General features: G+C 46.3%; 1 protein-coding gene across 1 annotated transcript in view; it reads left to right on the top strand.

The window, feature by feature from the left end:
- Positions 1-20,853, top strand: part of MARCHF6 (membrane associated ring-CH-type finger 6) — a 1,340,093-nt gene that overhangs the window by 438,722 nt on the left and 880,518 nt on the right. The window lies entirely within an intron of this gene.

Here is a 20,853-nt window from a genome sequence, read left to right as displayed (position 1 = left end):
ATGATTACTAAGTGTTCCTATGTTCAAGGCATTTGAGCTGTAGATCAAATGCTATTCATAGATCGCCATCTAGTGTTGGCTCCAGATGTTTGCACTTTGTTTTTGTTAGTAGAAATCTTTCCAGTCACGAAGTAGGTGACTGCTCCTTTCGGTGATAGTGCGCATGGGCATCGACCCCATCCTTAGATTGTTTTTTTCCGCCATCGGGTTCGGATGTGTATTGCTGCGCTCCGGTTCGGCACCGTTTTCAGACCTCTTCGACGCGTATTCTACTACCCTCAGCGGTATTGTTATTGATCGCGGTTGCCCATTTGCCGCGTATCATCTCACCTTGGACAACCTTCGATCGGAAAACTTGTGGCAGGCCGTCGGGCCTACCCGCCGACTGTGCTAGCAGTCGATGGAACTGACTCCCTTCAAGTTCTGACCTGGGTGTCGTGCTAAATTTCCACGCACCGACTTGCACGCAGTGTGCAACCTCTGCTTGTCCCCAGAACACGACGAGAAAGATTGCGACGCGTGTCGATCATTTAGATCGAAAAAGACACTTTGTGACGGTCGGGCTCGACGCCATGAAATGCAACACCAGAGCGGCTCTGCATCGAACATCTTCGGTGAAGATTCTGACACAGAACATCAAGTGCAAGGAACCGAGGAGGAAGAACATATCTTCGTGTCGGAAGCCGACTCTGATATAGAAGAAGAGGAGCAAGTTAATCCGGGTCAGCGTACCGTGAGTAAAGATACCCCTTTGCCCCCTCAAAAACTAAAGACAGTGGGCCCGATTCACAGAACTAACTTAAGACAAAATCCTAAACTTACTACCATTTTGGTATTCACAGAAGGCACTTACTCATTTTGGTATTCACAGAAGGCACTTACTCATTTCGGTATTCACAGAAGTTAGGAGTCCTAACTTTAGGACTCCTAAATGCCTTCTGTGAATACCGAAAGTCTTAAAATTAGGATTTTTCTCAATTTAGTAGTCCTAAATTTAGGACTCCTAACTTTAGGACTCCTAAATGCCTTCTGTGAATACCGAAAGTCTTAAAATTAGGATTTTTCTCAATTTAGTAGTCCTAAATTTAGGACTCCTAACTTTAGGACTCCTAAATGCCTTCTGTGAATACCGAAAGTCTTAAAATTAGGATTTTTCTCAATTTAGTAGTCCTAAATTTAGGACTCCTAAATGCCTTCTGTGAATACCGAAAGCCTTAAAATTAGGATTTTTCTCAGTTTAGTAGTTGTAAAGTTAGGAGTCCTAAACTTAGGACTACTAAATTGAGAAAAATCCTAATTTTAAGACTTTCGGTATTCAAGGAAGGCATTTAGGAGTCCTAAAGTTAGGAGTCCTAACTATACTACTACTAAACTGAGAAAAATCCTAATTTTAAGACTTTCGGTATTCACAGAAGGCATTTAGGAGTCCTAAAGTTAGGACTCCTAACTTCTGCGAATACCGAAATGAGTAAGTGCCTTCTGTGAATACCGAAATGAGTAAGTGCCTTCTGTGAATACCAAAATGGTAGTAAGTTTAGGATTTTGTCTTAAGTTAGTTCTGTGAATCGGGCCCAAAGGCTCCGGTCCTTCCTCTGCCTTTTGGCCAAGTCGGCACCATCAAAAAGTTTCCGATGCCCTGCCCTCAGGCCCAGCTCCGAAACAGAAAGAGAAGCCTCCCTTGAAACGCTTACTTCTTCCCAAAGAGTTACTCATACCTTGCCAATGCTCAAAGGCATGCTAAAACACACGGATGAGGTATTTAAAGACTCTGTAAGGGCCAGGATAATTACACCTTGGGTGGACAAAAAATATAAACCCGCACCCACCGACCCGGTTTACATTAGGGGCCAGCTGCCCTTAGACTCTCTTGTAGTCTCCAGCGCTTGCAAGAGAGCTAACTCAAACCACAGGTGAGGCTCCTCCTCCTGATAAGGAGTCTAAGCTTATTGATGTCTCGGGCAAACGAGTGGCTTCACAGGCAGCAAATCACTGGCGCATTGCCAACGTTCAAGCTCTGTTGTCTCGTTATGACAGGGCTCATTACGATGAGTTAGATAAACTCATACAATAGTTACCTGATGAACACAAATCTAAGGGCAATTACCTTTTCCAAGGAGGTAAACTTATCAGCAATACATCCATGAGGTGTGCCCTATACGCAGCAGACACAGCAGCTCGGGCAATCAACATCAGTGTACTCTTACGCAGGCATGCTTGGTTGAGAATATCAGGCTTCAAGCCGGAGATGCAAACCTCCATCCTTAACTAATCATTCGACAAGGAGCATCTCTTTGGGCCAGCGGTTGATACCTCGCTGGAAAATATGAAAAAGGACACTGAGGTTACAAAGTCCATGGGGGCTTTACAATTACCTACCACTCATGGTTCCTTTCGCCGCTCCTTTTACAGAGGTGGTTCCAAAACCATATCCACCGAAAATCCCTCCTCCTCTTTTATAAAGGCATCAACCAATCCCTCTCTTCAAGAGGTTATTTCAGAGGATGTTTTAGAGGAAATAATAGTAAGGGGAGAAGCAGAGGTAACTCCACACGCACTTCCCCCACAAACAAACGGTGACTTCCTTCCGCTATCCCCCGATCATTCCACCCCTGTCGGGGGACGACTCTCTCAATTCCTACCTGTCTGGAATTCAATCACCTCAGACAAGTGGGTACTACAAATTATCCAATATGGTTACTGCCTGTAGCTTACAGACACTCCCCCAAATATTCTTCCACAATCACATGCAGTATCACTAGAGCATCTTCCCCATCTAAACCAAGAGGTTCTCTCTCTCTTGGAAAAACACGCTATAGAACCAGTCCCATTACAATACCAGGGGACCGGGGTATACTCCCCTGTACTTTTTAATTCCCAAAAAGGACGGATCTCTCAGACGTATCCAAATTTCAGAGAACGAAGTCTGTACATTGTCCGACCACTTTCACATGGTCACACTCCAACAGGTGCTCGGACTCCATCATCAAGGTGACTTTCTGTCCACTCTAGACTTAAAGGATGCCTACTTCCATATTCCCATTCATCCGTCTCACCGCAAATATCTCGGGGTTTGTGGTGGACAGCCAGAATTATTAATTCAAAGTTCTCCCATTTGGAGTAACTACAGCACCCAGGGTCTTCACCAAATGCCTGGCAGTAGTCGCAGCTCATCTAACACAGCACATTCACGTCTTCTCTTACTTAGGCGATTGGCTAATAAAAGCCAACTCGCAGCAAAGCTGCCTACGCCACACTCGAAAAACAGTCCAACTGCTTCACCTCCTTGGGTTCACTGTAAACCTCACCAAATCTCATCTCCAACCGTCCAACACACAAGTCTATCTAGGAGCCACAGTAGACACTCAGAAAGCTCTAGCGTGTCCCAATCTCAGTTTCAGCCTCAACACTCGTTACCATCTCGAGTGTTCATACAATGACTAGGAATGATGGCGTCTTGCATTTTAATAGTTCCTTTACGCAAGACTCCAAATGCGCCCCTGACAGGAATGCTTAGAACGTCAGTGGAACCAGGCTCAAGGTCAGTTATCAGATCTAGTGTTGGTGGATGGCCGCACCCATCGCTCTCTGCAGTGGTGGAACATACAAAACCTTTCCGAAGGGGTGGCCATTCCTCGACCCAATTCCACAGATAGTACTAACAGCAGACGCATCACTCACTGGTTGGGGAGCTCATCTTCAAAAACATACCATTCAGGGCATGTGGACTCCGCAACAAGAACTACTCCACATAAACCATCTTGAACTACTAGCAATTTTTCTAGCATTGAAAGCATTTCAACGTCATCTAGTAAGCAAAGCTGTCCTAATTCGTACAGACGTGACAGCAGTCTACTACATAAAAAAACGGGGGGGGGACGCACTCTCTCCAGATCTCCCAGCTAGCCCAAAGCATCTGGAGATGGGCCATACCTCACAAAATATATCTCCTTCCAGTAATAAAAAAACAGATTGCAGATCTGCTCAGTCGTCAAAGACAAAAACAACAATTGATGGACAGAATGCAGAACAATGTCATACATTCACCCCAGGCGTGGTCCATGTCTAGGCATACCCGTCCCACTCGGGGTGAGAAATGCAAAAACTAGAACACAGGCATCTCAACAGATTGGGTGATGTGGAAGGCAGAAATGACTTTAGGTAAAAATGTGCGTTTGGTCCTAAGAACCACTTTGCTTTGGTGTATTTGCATGAATGGTTCTTCTATGGTCAGTGCCTGAAGCTCACCCACTCTTCTCAGAGATGTGATGGCTATGAAGAAGGCTACTTTCCAAGTGAGAAATTGTAAATCACATTTGTGCAATGCCTCAAAAGGTAGACCCTTGAGTCTTGTAAGAACTATGTTGAGATTCCACACTGAAGCAGGTGGAAGTCGAGGGGGAATGACTCTTCAGTCCTTCCATAAATGCTTTAATAGCAGATACTCTAAAAAGAGACAAATTCTGTCTGTTTTGCAGACATGCAGCCACTGCAGCAAGATGTAAGCGTATGAAAGTGTACGCTAAACTAGAACGCCAGTACAGAGATCTAGGCCTAAATCCATCGTTTTTTTGCTCACCAGTTTGAACCTAGCCAGTTGCCCAGTATTTCTATTGAGTCCATTTTTGATGCTTCCAGTGCGAAGAATCTATTTCAGTTCTTCCTTGTTGAGGAGTTGTCCAATGTCTGCACCTCTTGGTGGGGGTTTTACCACACTGATAACTGTCAATCTTTTGTCATCTTCGCTGTGACCAGCAGTGGAGAAATGTTCAACAAGGGGGGGGCATTTGGTGTTTTACATTGGATCTGGCTGCGGTGTTGACAGATCCGGATTCTCACTTTTTGAGTGCTCTACCCAATGTAGAGTTTGTGGCACGGGCATATGATCACATAAATTATGTTACAGGTGTTGCAGTTGGAGAAAAATTGTGACTTTACTTTAACATTATTAAAAGTGAATTATTTCCCTTCAATAGTGAAATTGCTCCAGGCACTGGATGATGCTAGGCATTGACAGTGCCACTGAAACCTTGAATAAACTCAGAGGAGATTAATCATCTAGGAAAACAAATCAAGGATACCAATTCTACTACAGACTGCAAAAAACTTTTAGAACAAGTTCAAAAAACGGGAGACAAAGTTTATAGACTGGAACAAAATAAACCAGCATTGGCATAGCCAATAGGTCTCGCCTTTGGGACCTTATAAGTGTTTAGTTATCCAGCACAATATCCTTAGTGCAACAACATCAACTGTGCATGGCTAAACACTTATAAGGTCACAAAGGCGTGACCTATTGACTATGCCAATACTTGTTGTTCAGGCTATTGAGACCATGGCCGAATGGATAGGCAAGGACGCAATGTTTTGGAAAAGAACAAGTAGATCTTTAAGCGGATAACCTGCTCCTTTTCATTAAGCACTTTACTTAGTGAGTCCCCAGGTCTCACAGGTACTGGCCCAAATGAAGAGGCTTCTGGTCTGAAGGTTAGCTGTAGAAAATCCGGTCCGATATCCTTAGCGGGCAGTTTGAAGAGGCACCATTACAACCACAACTGGGTATTAGCTCATGCAGAACTTTGGGGGAACTCTCCCTCCACCCCCACTTTCTTCTCACCTAGAAAGAAAACTGATCAGGGGAATAACGGTAATGCCTGCAGCCATATAAGACTATGCATATAATAGCAATAAAACAATTCCTAAGTCATACTATGGAAACTATTACAATATATTATGCTACCAGTATGTGCAGTAACGTTTTCTCCAGCCTTTACACTGCTTGTGACTTTTGCACTAACCTATGCATACTAACCCTACCACACACCAATGCACTGCAACATGAACATATTTAAAGACATCACGTTCAAAACATTTATTCCCACCCTTTCACCATTGATTCTTTTGCAATCTAATTCAGTGCATAGAGCATGCACTAAACCTGCACAAATACAAAGTTGTGTGCAGTGTAGCCTTTGGATACATGTACATGGCATCTTCTTCACAAGTCAGATCTACTGACTCTTCTTTAATTTTGTTGCTGCTTGTGAGAGGTAGCGATTTATGCAAGGGTTTACCAACGATAAGGAGTGGGAGTCCCTAGTCAGAGCACGAAACAACAGCTTGATGAAACCAACTTCAACAACAAGGACTAACACGTGCTTCTTGGTGACTACGAAGTCCGTGACATTCTGCTGAATACATTCTAAACATTAACACTGTATAACTAACCCCCAGCTAAAAAAAATTGTCCAGCCACGTGCTGCAAAACCAATCTGAACAAATTGCATTCTGAAGTGCCATAGTCCATGTGGGTGCCTCCACATTAAAGTTTAGCAAATAATGACCGAGTTACACATTCTAGCCAGCTTACAGCCAACGCACCAATATCTCAATTTGTCCACTGCCTTTGTGTGAAGTAGCATCAATCACACAATAGCGGTGGGGGGGTGGCATGTAGTTACATCAAAAGGACCCCCACACGTAGTCTTGTTATGAATGCAGGATCTGTGTATACACAGATTAGAGAGGGCATGAAAGAACTGAATCAATCACAAGTGGCGAATGAAAGCTACTATGAATAACAGTCTTGGCAAAGCTGTTAAGTCTGGGTTTAATGTGCTAAGCAAGGATACCTCATTTGTGCATGCCTGTGTCTTCATGCATCAGCACATTAAAGCAAGAACTATTAGCTCTGGTGCACGCACACACACCATTATATAAACGCATCTACAACAAGGACTAAAGACATACACTGACAAAACACAGCTGGGGACCCATGAAGCCACATAGGCACACACAGAACATCTATATAGGGCATGAACATTCTGTAAGGTAACAACGCATAAGGAAGAAGGCATGGGAGGGGTGGGGGGACTGCTGCAACACTTAAGGCCATAGTTAGAGCAAGTATTTTCACTGAAGTCACAAGCTTTCGCTTGGCGTAGTACTCGTAAATAAATGGCAGCTCAGGAAGAGACCACAGGAGGTAGGCATATGCCTAGGTATTTGACAGTAATGTGCAGACGCCTGGGGTATTCATTTATGGCTGCGGACAATTGGTGATGGGTGGCAGGACGCAGGCAAGACAGACGAAAGAAGAAAAAACAAGTGGTAGACTACGCAGGAAAAATTAATGTAGCTGATGGTGATGTAACGTACGGAAAACACTTATAACGTGAAAAAAGACGAATGACTAATTGATACGGGTGTAAATTACTAACAACCACACCCGCCTGTAAAATGCAAAAAACAAACAGTCCAAACAATTTGGCAAGTACAGGATATCGCAGAACTTTTAAGGATGTGAGGCGTAAGGGGCGTTAACAGCTGCGGTTACTGTGTAATAAAGAAGCAGACAATGGGCAGCTTGGCATGATGCTGTGTAAGCACACATCACAACGGTGCGCTCTCTTGAAAGTCTAGGGCTGATTGTGCAGATACGGTTATTTCGGTTAAGGCTTTGTGAAACGTATACTGCTCCCTGCTTTTAGAGGCAGTTTCCTTACAATGTCCGTGCTCAGGGGCAGGTTTCCGCACCTTCCTGCCTTTGTTGCACTCTGCCATTTGTAAAGTGAAAGCACACATATACAGAGGGTGGGGGAAATCTGCTCTTAATGCGTAGTTGGAGGGGGGAAGAAAAAGAGCTTCAAGGAGCACGCTGCAGCGTGCAAAAGAAATAACGAGGGGATCTCCTAATGCGAAGGGGGTTGAAAAATGGAGCACACTGCGGCAATCTAAAGTTTATTGCACTCTGCAAATGCTTAAGTGAAATTGTGCATACCCAGTGGAGGGGAGGGAAACGTGCACTGCTCCTGAGGCAGTTTACCTGTGATGTCCATGCCCAGGGGTAGGTTTCCACACCTTCCTGCTTTTGTTGCACTCTGCCATTGCTAAAGTGAACAACGGTTGCAGCAACTTTGTGCTGCTTGACCAATCTCGCAGCTTTAGACGAAATGACTCACAAACTTCACTTTGAGCACTCTAAGCAGGTGGAGGCCCTAGAGGAATTCCTGGCCACCTCCAATATTTTTGAGTCTAATATTATAGAGGTTGGAGGTAGGGCTATTGCGTACAAAGGTACGACCTCGGGGTCAGTGATAGACTATATTTTTATGTCCTCTGGTGCTTTAGCACGGGTAAGAGCTTATAATGTTATCCCGTCTGCCCTTAGTGATCACAATCCGGTTTGTCTGGAGCTGGTCATGCCCGAAAGCTCGGGCGAGTCGCGTCATGTTGGCCAGGGCGACCTTCCCCGGAGTACGAAGGACCAGGGTCGTAGAGTCAAATGGGCCAAGGTGGTACCCGAAACTTTTATGGAGGAGCTGTACATTAAAGTTAATCGGCACTGGGCCACTTGCCTTAATGATAATTCACCGGCGGGGGAGGTGGTTAGTGCCTTTGAGGCCATCTGCGCCCAGATCTCCAGGGACCTGACTTCCACTAAAACCCGCAGTAGTAGTAATCCGTCAAGATGGTTTGACGGAAGTTGTTCTAAGGCCCATAGTAATTTACATAAGGTACTAAATAGTTGCCTTAGGGATAGGGGGGCAATTGTAGCAGCCAGAGGGGCCTATAAAGTGGCTATTGCCAAACGGAAAAAGGCAATTAAATCAGAGGCCTGGAACAATCTTTTATCTATCGATGTCCTTCGGGACAGCGGTAAGTTCTGGGCAACAATTAACCATCTTTTTTTTTCGGGCACCGTGGGCTCTGATTTGGATTGTGCAATTCCGGATGAGCAATGGTTTGACTACTTTAGTAATATGTATGGAGCGGGTGGCTCAAGTCCTCCCAGTAGCAGCACTAGTTTAGAACCCCTTTCGCTGCCCTGTTTGTCCTTTGACCGTGTGGATGTGGAGAAAGCCATAAAGGATTCTGCAAGTAACAAGGCGCCGGGTCCTGACGGTGTGCCGGCAGACCTATATGGCTCTTCCCCTATCCTTTGGGCTAGGGTCTTAACAAACGTTTTTAATGCTGTGTCTGGTCACAGGTTCCCGGATTCATGGGCTACGGCGGTAATCATTCCAATCTTTAAAAAGGGTATACGGGGAGACCCCTCCTGTTATAGACCCATCTCCCTGCTAGACTCTGCAGTGAAGATTCTGGGCAGTATCTTACTTCTTAAACTTAGGGATGCTCTGGACAGCCGGGGTATTCTGTCTAATTTACAATATGGGTTTAGAGCGAATAGGGGGACCCTTGATCAATGTCTAAATCTCCATCTTTTAATCAGTAAATACACAGTGGCTAAGGATGGGTCCCTTTTTATGGCCTTTATGGACCTGTCCTCCGCTTTCGATTTAGTCAATCGGTCAAAGCTATGGTCTATTATGTTGGATCTGGGTATTGACCCTCCCCTGGTTGGTTTTTTAGTAGCACTCCACCAGGATCTCTCTGCTTCTGTGAGGGTCACCCAGGATGGGAAATGAACCAAGCACTTTAGGTCAGAGAGAGGGGTGAGGCAGGGGTGTATCCTTGCCCCACTCCTCTTTACTATCTATATCAATGGCCTGGAAAGGTCTCTGGGGACACCGAGGGCGGATGCGCCGCGTGTAGGGGATCTAGTTATACCGGTTCTCCTATACGCTGATGATGCGGTCTTACTGGCCCGCACTGGGGTGGGGCTTCAGAGACTGCTGGATTCCTTTGGCGCCTTTATGGCTGCTTTAGACCTCAAGGTGAATATTAAGAAATCTCATTTCATGGTGGTGGGGAAACAGGGCAGAAAACCTAAATCTCGATCCTTTTTTTGTAATGGGGAGCAGATTACGAGAGTTAAGGTTTTCTGCTATTTGGGGGTCCTTTTTGATGAGAGTGGTACCTGGGGCCCGCAAATAAAGCTCAAATGCAACTCCGTAGCCAGATCTACCTCTGCGCTTTTGAGCTTTGCTAAAAGATTGGGGGCAAGACCAATGGAGGCCCTACTAAAAGTCTATACTGCAAAATGTTTGGCTATCGCCACCTATGGCGCGGCACTGTGGGGCTATGTTTCGCAGGACACGATCCAAGTGGTCGAAAATAGATTCTTGAGACACTTGCTCTCAGTCCCGCAACCGACCCCTGTCTTTTCCATTCATGCGGAGGTGGGCCTGGGCTACGTTTGGGATAAGCTGAAGATGGCCCCACTGTTGTGCTTGGTGAAAACCTGCCTAAATTAGGAAATCACTCTCAATCATTTGATTCTTAAGGACATTTTAGCTTTGGACCATGCTAAAAGAATACCATGGCTGGAGTACGTCAGAGCGGCGTTCTCCTGTCTGGGGCGTCCAGAGCCCTTTTCATCCCCATCACATATTGTTAAGGCTGATTTAGCTTGGATTAAGCAGTCCTTTATAGATAGGGTCAAACTGGATCGCGAAGAGAGGGAACTTTTAAAACCATGTGTTAGAATGCATTTTATGCTTCTCTTATCTCCTTCGCTGGAACCTTATCTAAGTATTGTATCTAATCCACATCATAGATTTCTTTTGCTGAGATTTCGTTTTAATTTGATTCAGCACTCACTTGGTTTTTATCCATCCTGGGGCAAAACTGTATGTGATTGTGATAATTTTTCTATTCAAGACACATTGCACTTTATTATGTTTTGCGACCTCTATTCTGCTAGCCGGAAAAAATATCTGCTGCCAATTCTGAAGGAAGCTGGTTTTGTACAAGTTAGACCTGCCCTATTATTTCTACAGCAGTTGAGTAGTACTCGCATTATATTTAGTGTGGCAAATTTTCTGGCAGCAGCTGTGCGTTGTAAATCAAAATTCTCCTCTAATTTGTGCAATTCTTAAACGATTTTTGACTGAAGGTTTTTAGCCACGGTATTTTTAATTCTGTGGATATGTTTTTAATATTGCTGGTTTATTTTATGTCTTTGACTGTTTTTATTGATTGTATGAAATCTGCACTTTTATGATTTTAATTAATCGAATAAAGTGTTTTCTGACTGACTGACTGGCTCTAAGTGTTGTTATTTACAATTGTTTTTACGTTGTTTTATTCTAAATTTCCTTTCCGTCTGTTCTTTTTCCCCAATCTTTAATTGTTTTGCAGGCCATATGTATCTCAGGCATTTATGAATTTTGTCCTGATGATGATCCTATTATTTCGATAAAAGGATCGAAACGTCGTCGACTCACTTTACACCGCAAACACAATTTTATTTTTGAAATATAAGTGTAACGGTGTCTGTTCGTATTCTGCTTGTTTCACTGCTTTTACCGCATGCAATCTCGTCTGCCTTGCCTGAATGTTTGTGTTCGTTTCTTTATGTTCAATGTAATGTGCAGGATGCAGGACTGTGTCCCACTTTATTTGTTCTCACAGGTTCATAATTTATAATCATTAAAATCTCACTGTCCAGCTAGACAGTAGGAATATAGCACCGATTCAAGTCTATGTTGATTGTTTTCTTTGTACTAAATTTCTGTCAAGGCCCACTGGTCCTAAAAATATTGATACCCAAGGTCCTTGGTTACCTTTTTGGGTACCCTTGTTTTGTAAAAACCTGAAATTATTCTGGCACAACCAAAGTTTCCAGTTCCATCTGCCTCTGCTAAGGAGATCAAAGAGTTTTGCAAGGCAATTCTCCATCTTTTTGGATCCTTTCTGACTCCTTCTGGCTTTCCTGTGGGCCCCACAGAACCTAGAGATTCTCCACCTGGGGTACTGCCACTGAGTTTCCCCTCTGCGCCGCTGGACCCTCCAAGTCCGTAATGGGCCGCCTCCACTATCAAATCCACCTCTGACGCCACAGTCCACGATGGCACCCAGCACATCAATACATATGCTGACAGTGGACTCTGGAATTTAAGGTCCTAATTGTCCTCTCTGACATCAAGTCTGCGCTATTTGACCCAAGTCGAAGTTTTGCCCAGTCGCTGTTGAATCTCTATTTCCTCCACTTGATCTGCATCCATAATGACAAATGCACATGCTGCATCCCCCCATTTGGCACAGATTCAGATAATGATTATGATGTTGATGATGATGATGAGATTGGTCAACCTAGAGCATTGGTATGACACCCTGAAGGAGGGTAGGGGCCTTGATAACTCCCCCGAGTCCAGTCTGCTCTCACCACCAGGCCCTGCCACTTAGGAGAGGGCTTCCTCTATGTGTTATGTGTGGGACGGCCAAAGTCCTTGACCTCCAACTCTGTACCAATGTGTGAGAAAGTTTCCTCTTTCTGCATGGTATACCCCCACGTTTTGCTGAGTTGCTGATGTTCTTTCAGTGTGCCCTTGTCTCCAGCTAATCAGGAACCCAGGACCTATGTTCCTTCCCAAATTCAAATTTATTTTATTTGATTTAGTTCTCTACTGAGAACAACAAATAATTCAATAAAACATTAAAATTACATTCGTAATTAATAATATTTGTAAACACTGATGTTAATACAAATTTAAAAAAGTTTTAAAAAATGTAAACAGGTTATAGTATACAAATTCATTTGGGGGTGATTTGAGGATGGAAATCAAACTCTGTACATTCGTGGAATTACACTTTGTTTGAATTGGATTTAAAAATCGCTTTCTGGCGACTACTACTGTGGAATTGTGACAAACGAACAAAATGTGCATTATGTCTTGAACTCCTCCTTTGCAAAGGTCACATAAGTTACTAGAATTATCATCATTTGTCCATTTACAAATTAAAGATTTAAGAGGGAGAATCCCAAACCGAAGTAAGATCATACAACGCCGGGCACCATGTCTTAAAGTAAAAGTAAGGTATTGTTGCCTTTGTTTAAATACAATTGAATCGGCATAGACCTTGTAACATTGCAATTTTGTACAGTGCTGGAAGTCGAGATCATAAGATATCCTTGGAGTCAAATGTTTTGAGAAGTTTCAAATGTGCCGGGGTCCAAGTTCTCAACAGATCAACTGTACATTCGGACAACTTCAATGCAAACATTAAATTTCGATAAAAGACATATTTTGAAGATCCTTCGTCAAAGATTTCCAGTTTTAGTAGAGCTCTTAAATTACCTTGTTCAGCATGTAAAATGTTATATGCCCATCGAATAATACTAGTGATTCCTCTAGCGTATGTGCTGGTTAGAGAAAACTCAAGGCGCAGGGCCTGCACAGGTACAGCTTGAGACATTTTGGTTAATTTCCGAAGAATCTTACTTTTTTTGAGTTGTATTGGATGCCAATGATTTATTGGGATATGCTCAAGGGCGTATGAAAGAACTGGAGGGATCTTGATACTATAAACTTGTAAAAGGGTTGAGAAGTGCCTATGCCCAGTGGAGGAGTATAATCTTTGGAGTGCCCCTGCGTGAGCATCAGCTTTGTTAGCCAGGTGCTGGAGATGAGAGTGATTTTTTTAAAGTTTGAGAAAATATACGACCGAAGTAGATATTCGTTCACTGTTTCTAATGACTGCCCTCCTAAGGTCCAGTTGTATTTGTTCCTTCCCTAAAACTGCATTGAAGCCTAAACCCAATTGGCATTTCTGGCCACATGTCAGCCCCTGGTAAATTGTACCACAGGTACCCAGGGCACTGTGACCAGAGAGGCCTCTAAGGGCTGCAGCACTTATTGTGCCAAACCTTAGAGGTCCTGTACCCTCACACTCACACACTGCCTTTGCAGGCTGCGTGTCTTGGTGCGGAACAAAGTGAAGAGTCGACATGGCACACATCCCTGTGTGCCATGCCCACAAAACCACTGCCCTGGCATAGATCAGTCACCCCTCTAGCAGGGTGCACTATGCCCGTGGTGAGGGTACAGGTGCATGAGCCCTGTACCCCTATGGTGCCTAAGTCCATTCTTGGGCATTGTTAATGCAGTGCTGCCATTAAGAGTATATGCTGCTGGGAGTTTGTCATTACGAACTCCACAGCACCATAATGGCTCCACTGAAAACTGGGAAGTTTGGTATCAAACTTCTCAGCACATTAAACCCACACTTATGCCAGTGTGGGATTTAATGTAAAATGCACAACAGAGGGAAAGTTAGGGATGCCCCCTGAAACTCTACCAACTTCTAGTGCCTCGACTGAGTGGCTGCTTAGGCTGCCACCAACAGACCTGTTTCTGGACCCCTGGGTTGATAGCCTGCTGCTCTCGGGGGCCTGAAACAATGCACATTCTGGGACGAGGTGTCAAGCCTCCTCCCCTATGATGGGCAGGGTTCACGAAGGGGAAGCTTCAAAGGCATGCCGCCTTTGTGAGCCTCCTCAGACCATTTGTTGCTTTCAGCAGCTGGTCCCCACTAGTTCTACCCCCCACTTTGGGCGGGAGAGCCGGCGGGAAAAACAAGTGAGGGAAAGAGGTGTGCCCACCTCTGCCAACTCCACCCCTCAGGTGGGGGAGGTGAGGTGAAGCCTCTTGAGGATAGGGGGACCCAACCAACCAGAGACAGGCTCCTGCCCCCTTCCCACAGGAGGGTGGCACGATAGGGGGTGTCCCCACCCCAGGTAAGGGACCCATTGGTCCCTGCCCTTTACCTACCTGTAACACCCCTAAATCTAGTATTTATGGGGCACCTTGAACCTTGCTTCCTCAGATCCAGAAACGACAAGAAGAAAAGAAGGACCGAACAGCCGTGCAGCCAGCTAACAAGAGGAAGACCCCCACTGACTTTGCCCCAGCCCCACAGGCCTGTCTCCCCTCGAACCTGCTCCTGCGAAATCCTGGTGTGTCCTGCAGCCAGCAACCTCAAGAAACCCGGAGGACCTGCCTGCCTTCACTTCTAAAGACTGCATCTCCCGTGAACACTGGATTTGTTCAAACTGCAGCTTCTGGCACCAGCCTGAGAAGGCAAATCCAGCCCACTCTGCACCCGCCGAATCCGGCCCTTGCTCGATTGGAAATACACCACGAGGAGGTCAGCCTGCGATCCTGACCTTGAGATCCGGCGACCCCTGACCTGCCTCAAGCCACCACCCGATGCCTGCAGCCTAAATCCAGAAGGCCCCCCCTAACCGCGACCAGGAGCTGGTAAGAAGATCCGACCCCAAAAGGCACCCCTGCACCAGACACCCCACGGCCTTGGGTGCCCAAACCGATGGTGCCTAACCAACCCTTAACTTCCTAACTTAACTCTCCAAGTGGTGGTCGCAACCAGAAGTCCTTTGTCTCCCTGCCTGCAGTGCTTTTGCAAACCGGAGGTTCTCCATGGAAAACAACAGGGAGCCAGATGTTAAAACAGCACGCTGCACCCGGCCACCCCAGTGCCGCTGAGGGTGCACCTTTTATGCTACTTTGTTTCCCCATGTGCCCTGACCGTAACCTTAGCAGCTTTGCTTCCACAACCCAGTGGCTTGCTTGCTAGCAGCCACCAACCGAAGGCCCCGAATCCCCTATTGGATAGCATTGGGCCTCAACACTCTGCACCCGGCCGCCCTAGTGCTGCTGAGGGTGTAACAGTGCATCACTGACCCTGGGGGGACCCTTGAGTCTAACCACAGAACCTTAACTCCCACAGTCGATTACTTACCTGTGAACCATTAACTTGTTTTTCCTCCATAGGATAACATTGACAATTTTCTTCCCAAACGTTTCTAAGTGTGGAGTTTTAAAATCTAAAAATATTCTTTAAAAGTCGCACTAATAATGGCTCTTATGTCCCCTCGAGAAGCGGCCATCACACAGAGATTTAGGCTGATACAGCTTAGGATACTCCACCGATCATACATCACAGGGAAAGTTTTTGCGTGAATAGGAGCTAGACCTGATGATCTTTGTATGAGGGGGTGTGGACAACAGGCCATATTTGACCATACCTTGTGGAGTTGCCCAAAGATACATGCCATATGGGCGGGAGCTTCAGAACACATGCAGGCAGCCTTGGGAAAGGACATAGTGTTAAAACCACAACTGGGACTGTTGAACATGTGGGAGGCGACTGACCTCACGGAAGTCGAACAACAATTCACTACATTGGGATACACGTTGGTGAAACGAGAGCTGGCTAGAGGATGGGGAGGGGGAGCGAACCCACCACTCGTTACCCTGTGGGCCATAGAATTTGATAGATGCATGCTGGCAGAGACTGAGGTTTTTAAGGCTCGGGTGCCCCAAGAAATGGCATATGAAGTGGCCGCATTGGAATAAATACCGAAGGGATCCCTGTGTGTCGCCTACTGTTGAAATGGAGATGCATAGACCAGCGGGACAGGAAGGTAATGTTTAATATGCAATGGGAATAAATGTCTGCTTGGTTACAATGTTGATTATCTTGAACTTGTCGTCCAATCATGTATGTATGGCTGTGATTGAAACCATTAAACAAATTTAAAAAAAAAAAATCGCACTAATAACCACAACGTATTTACTTACCTGTTTGCAGGAAATGTCCCAGTGCTGAATCTAGGTATCCAGCACTGAGTTAGAAAAGTAACTTACCTGTAATTTACTGAAAAAGCCTATTCATTTTAATGTACTGTATTTGCTAAGTATTGCAACCTACTGCATCCCTGTAAATCAAACCAAGTACAATTCCTATTGCATTTTCAAACTGTCCTACAACCAGCAAGTTATTACTGTAAAGTATTTAATGCTTACCTGTGCCGGCTTGCTTGGTTCTAAAAATAAAACAACAGTATATATTTTTATACAAAAACGGTTGGCCTAGAATTCAGTTCTTGAGATTGTGAATTCATTTGCTGACTGAGTGTGTACATCAAATGCTTAACACTGTCCTCTGATACTGTCTTACTGCTCGACCACTCTACCACAAATAGAGAGTAAGGTTCAAGTCAAGCCAAGTCAAAGCAGTCTTTATTTTGATCATTCCGATTATAAAAGACACAATATTATTAACAGTATTACATCATGACTGAAAATATAAGTAAATATACTTACAAGAGTTAAGATACAGTAAATACGTTAGGTAATAGACAATGTTACTATGTATGTACAGTGTGCTATAAGAATACATTTAAAAACATTCTTATAAAATGTTAAAAACGTAGTAAAATTGATAAAAAATTACTATGATTTTATAGTGCAGTAAGTACATCGCTCTGCCAACTTGGCTTAGCTACCATTCGAGTATATATTTCCTTTTCGACATAATACACAGGCATTCTGCAGAGTTTAGGAAAGCATAATCTGAATAACTATCAGACATGGCTCTATAATATGAAGTTTTTGATGGATACATCTGCCAGTGGATTCCTCACCTTGTGAATATCCCCTGCGCCAGCAACATTTGGAAACTTTTGTAGCAGTCCACGCCGATGAGGTCGAAGACGACGTCACAGAGGCACGGCTCCGCTCGCGACTCCGCTGACGTCACCGGCTCCATAAGAAGACCTCCTCGGCGTGATGACGTCAGTTCCCTTTTTTCCGCGCCGACGACGCCAACGGATTTCGGGAATCGTTACTGGTAGCTTTACCTGTTACTTTGTGTTTATTCTGAAGATTCTCTGTCTTTCTTCGAGAATGTCGACAAGGAAGTCTGGTTTTAAGCCTTGTCGTGAATGTGGCAAGCACATGTCCATCACTGACCCGCATGACGATTGCGTTTGGTGTTTGTCCTCGGACCATGACGTTGGAGGTTGTTCGAGTTGCAGGAAAATGAGCTCGAAGGCTCTTAAGGAGAGAGAGGCAAAGCTCTTTATCGCCCGGATGAAGAAAAAGGAGAAAAAAGGTAGAAGAAGATCCAGGTCGAGGTCGGCTTCCAAGTCGACTTCGGGACATGCTTCAAAGAGCAAGAAGCATAAGAAGAAGAGGAGGCATTCGTCGCATCATAAGGCTTCGAAGTCGAAATCGCCTGCTCGGCGTCGAAGGGAGTCAGTGTCTCCTTCTCCTGTCCCGGCTTCGCCTCCGGTTCCATCTTCTCCGGTGTCTTCGCCGGCTCCGGCTGAATCCCCGGTGCCGGCGTCCTCTCCGGCGCCGGTGCCATCTCCAGATCCTGCAAGTCCTCGGGCTCCGTCTCCGACTCCGGCCCAGGATGAGGATTGTCAGGCTCCGGGTGAGTCTGTGACGCCGCAAGTTCCACCGTCGGCGCCGGCAGGCCCGAGTCCGGTGTTACCTGACCAGTATCCGGCTTTCCCTAATCCAGGTCAGGACCCCTCGCATTATCTCAATGCAATGTACGGGGTGTTCTCTCGGGCCATGTATACCTCTGGTGCACCTATGGGTCCGATGGCTTTCAATCTGGGTGTGCCGCAGGTTTACCCTCAAGCACCATTTATGCCGTTCTTCCCAGCGACGCCGTCTTGGCAGATGCCGGCGCCGAGAACATCGACGCCGCTTCCCTCTTCGCCGGCGCCGACTCGACCTCGTTCGACGCCGGCTGCTCCAGCTGATCTGCGTTCGACGCCTCTGCCGGCGCCGTCGGATTCGATCACGGCGCCGCCGACGCCGCAGGTGCGGATCCGTTCAAGAAGGGAGGCGCAGAGTGCTGGAGGAGAGACGCTTTCTGATGGATGAGGCTGAAGAGGGGGAATTGGTCGAATCTGATGAGGTGTTCGACGAATTGAAGGAGGCAAGTGGTCTGGATTTGTCTCCGGAGTGGGAGATCACTCCGCCATCGGATGAACCCTCTAAAGACGCGGCACCCTATCATGCTGTAATTAGAAAGGCTGCAGAGTTGTTGGACCTTCAATTGCCATCTACTGAATTCAAGTCCAATATTTTAACTGAGGTGTTACATTCTCCAACTGCGGTCTCAGAGCCTCTGTTGCCTTTCAACGAAGCAATTTTGGAACCTGTGCTGGATGTATGGCGCAAGCCTTTCTCAGCTCCTGCAGTCTCCAAGGTAGTCGCAAGAAGGTATAGGGTGGCTCCAGGGGATCCTGAATTTTTATCTTCACACCCTTCACCTGAAAGCCTAGTAGTTCAGGCGGCTTGTTCTGGACGGTCGAAAGGGGCATTTCCTCAAGTCCCAGGGGACAGGGAGGCAAAGAAGGTGGACCAATCGGCCAAGAAGGTCTTTTCATCAGCCAGTATGGCATTAAAATCTTCAAATGCGACTTGTCTGTTGGGACGCTATATCCATGCGCTTATGGACTCTGCTAAAAAGTTGGCGCCAAAACTGCCAGAGGAGGATAGAGGGGGCTTCAATGAAGTTCTATCGGATGCCCAGGCGGCTGCTCGCCAGGTTATACAGAGTGGCCTGGATACAGCAGACTCAGTTGCCAGGGTCATGGGGTCTTCAGTTGCCACCAGGAGGGGTGCATGGCTAAAGTCCTCCGAGTTCTCTTCGGATGTCCAGTCAACTTTGTTGGACTTACCTTTTGATGGGTCTGGTCTGTTCGGGAAGAAGGCTGATGCTGCTCTCGAGCGCTTCAAAGAGAGTAAGGCTACGGCTAGGTCGTTGGGCCTTCAATCCCAGCCGAGGGGTACTTTTAAGAGGTACAGAGGCTTTGGAAGGGCGAGTTTTCGTTCCTACAGACCAACCCAGCAGCAGCAGCAGCAGCAAGGCTCTCTGTCCAAGGGATATAGAGGAAGACTTAGAGGTTGCTCACGTGGCCGTCAACTCTCCTCCTCCTCTTCCTCTTCCTCAGCCCCTCCCACCACCGCAAAGCAGCCCTAGATTCGACATTCCGGATCATGCTGGTCCTGTGGGGGGCCGGCTTACCCATTTTCTACAAGATTGGGAATCTGTAACTACAGATCTCTGGGTTTTAGATCTTGTAGAAAATGGGTATGCCCTTCCCTTTCGGGAATTCCCTCCAAATTATCCTCCTTGCCAAGGGGCTTGCTCGGAGGACCACCGTCTTCTCCTGCAGATGGAAGTCCTGAAGTTGTTTCAGAAAGGTGCGATAGAGGTGGTCCCAGAGCAGGAGAGGGGTCAGGGATGCTACTCCCGGTATTTTCTGATTCCGAAAAAGGACGGCAGATTGCGTCCGATATTGGACCTCAGGATCTTGAATCTTTATCTGAAGCAAGAGAAGTTCAAGATGCTCACCCTTGCGCAGGTTCTTCAGGCGCTGAATCAGGAGGACTGGATGGTGTCGCTCGACTTGCAGGATGCGTATTTTCACATCCCCATTCTGAAGTCGCACAGGAAGTATCTCCGGTTTACGGTAGGGTCGCAACATTATCAGTTTGCGGTCCTCCCGTTTGGTCTTACTTCGGCACCACGAGTCTTCACAAAGGTGATGGCGGTGGTGGCAGCCCATCTCAGAAGGTCGGGGATTTCGGTTTTCCCTTATTTAGACGACTGGCTGATCAAGGCGGAGTCGTCAGGGAAGGTGCTGCTCCATCTGCAGGATACAACTCGGCTGTTGTACAAATTGGGTTTTTCGATCAATGTGCCCAAATCTCACCTGGTTCCCTCTCAGCGCAACCTGTTCATAGGTGCGGTACTGGACACTACTGTGTGTCGAGCATTCCCTCCTCCTCAAAGGATTCTCGACATACAGGAAATGATTCCTTTATATTTCAACGGAGCGGTCGTTCCAGTTCTGAAGGTCCTTCGCCTGCTCGGTCTGTTCGCCTCCTGCATCCTGTTGGTCAACCATGCACGCTGGCACATGAGGGCACTCCAGTGGTGCCTCCGCAAGCAGTGGTATCAGCACAAGGGAGATCTCAGGGAGTCTGTGAGGATCTCCAGAGAAGCTGCAGCGGATCTGTCTTGGTGGAGCGTGGAGGGCAATCTGTCCCAAGGAAAGCCCTTTCATCTACCTCCATCGGTGACCACAGTGATAACGGATGCATCCACTCTAGGGTGGGGTGCTCATCTGGGGGATCCGGTCTCCGGAGGAAAGGTTGCTGCATATCAACCTTCTGGAATTACGGGCGATACGTTTGGCACTCAAGGCCTTCCTCCCTTCCCTTCGCGGTCAGTCTATTCAGGTCCTGACGGACAACACTACCGCGATGTGGTATATAAACAAACAGGGAGGAGTGGGGTCTCTTTGTCTCTGCAGAGAGGCCCTGCGTCTATGGTCCTGGG

Source organism: Triturus cristatus, chromosome 5_2 (genome assembly GCF_964204655.1).
Source record: "Triturus cristatus chromosome 5_2, aTriCri1.1, whole genome shotgun sequence".
In the NCBI taxonomy this organism is placed as follows: Eukaryota; Metazoa; Chordata; class Amphibia; order Caudata; family Salamandridae; genus Triturus; species Triturus cristatus.
Note: the sequence above shows the minus strand (reverse complement) of the source record. Positions and strands in the feature narration are given on the sequence as shown.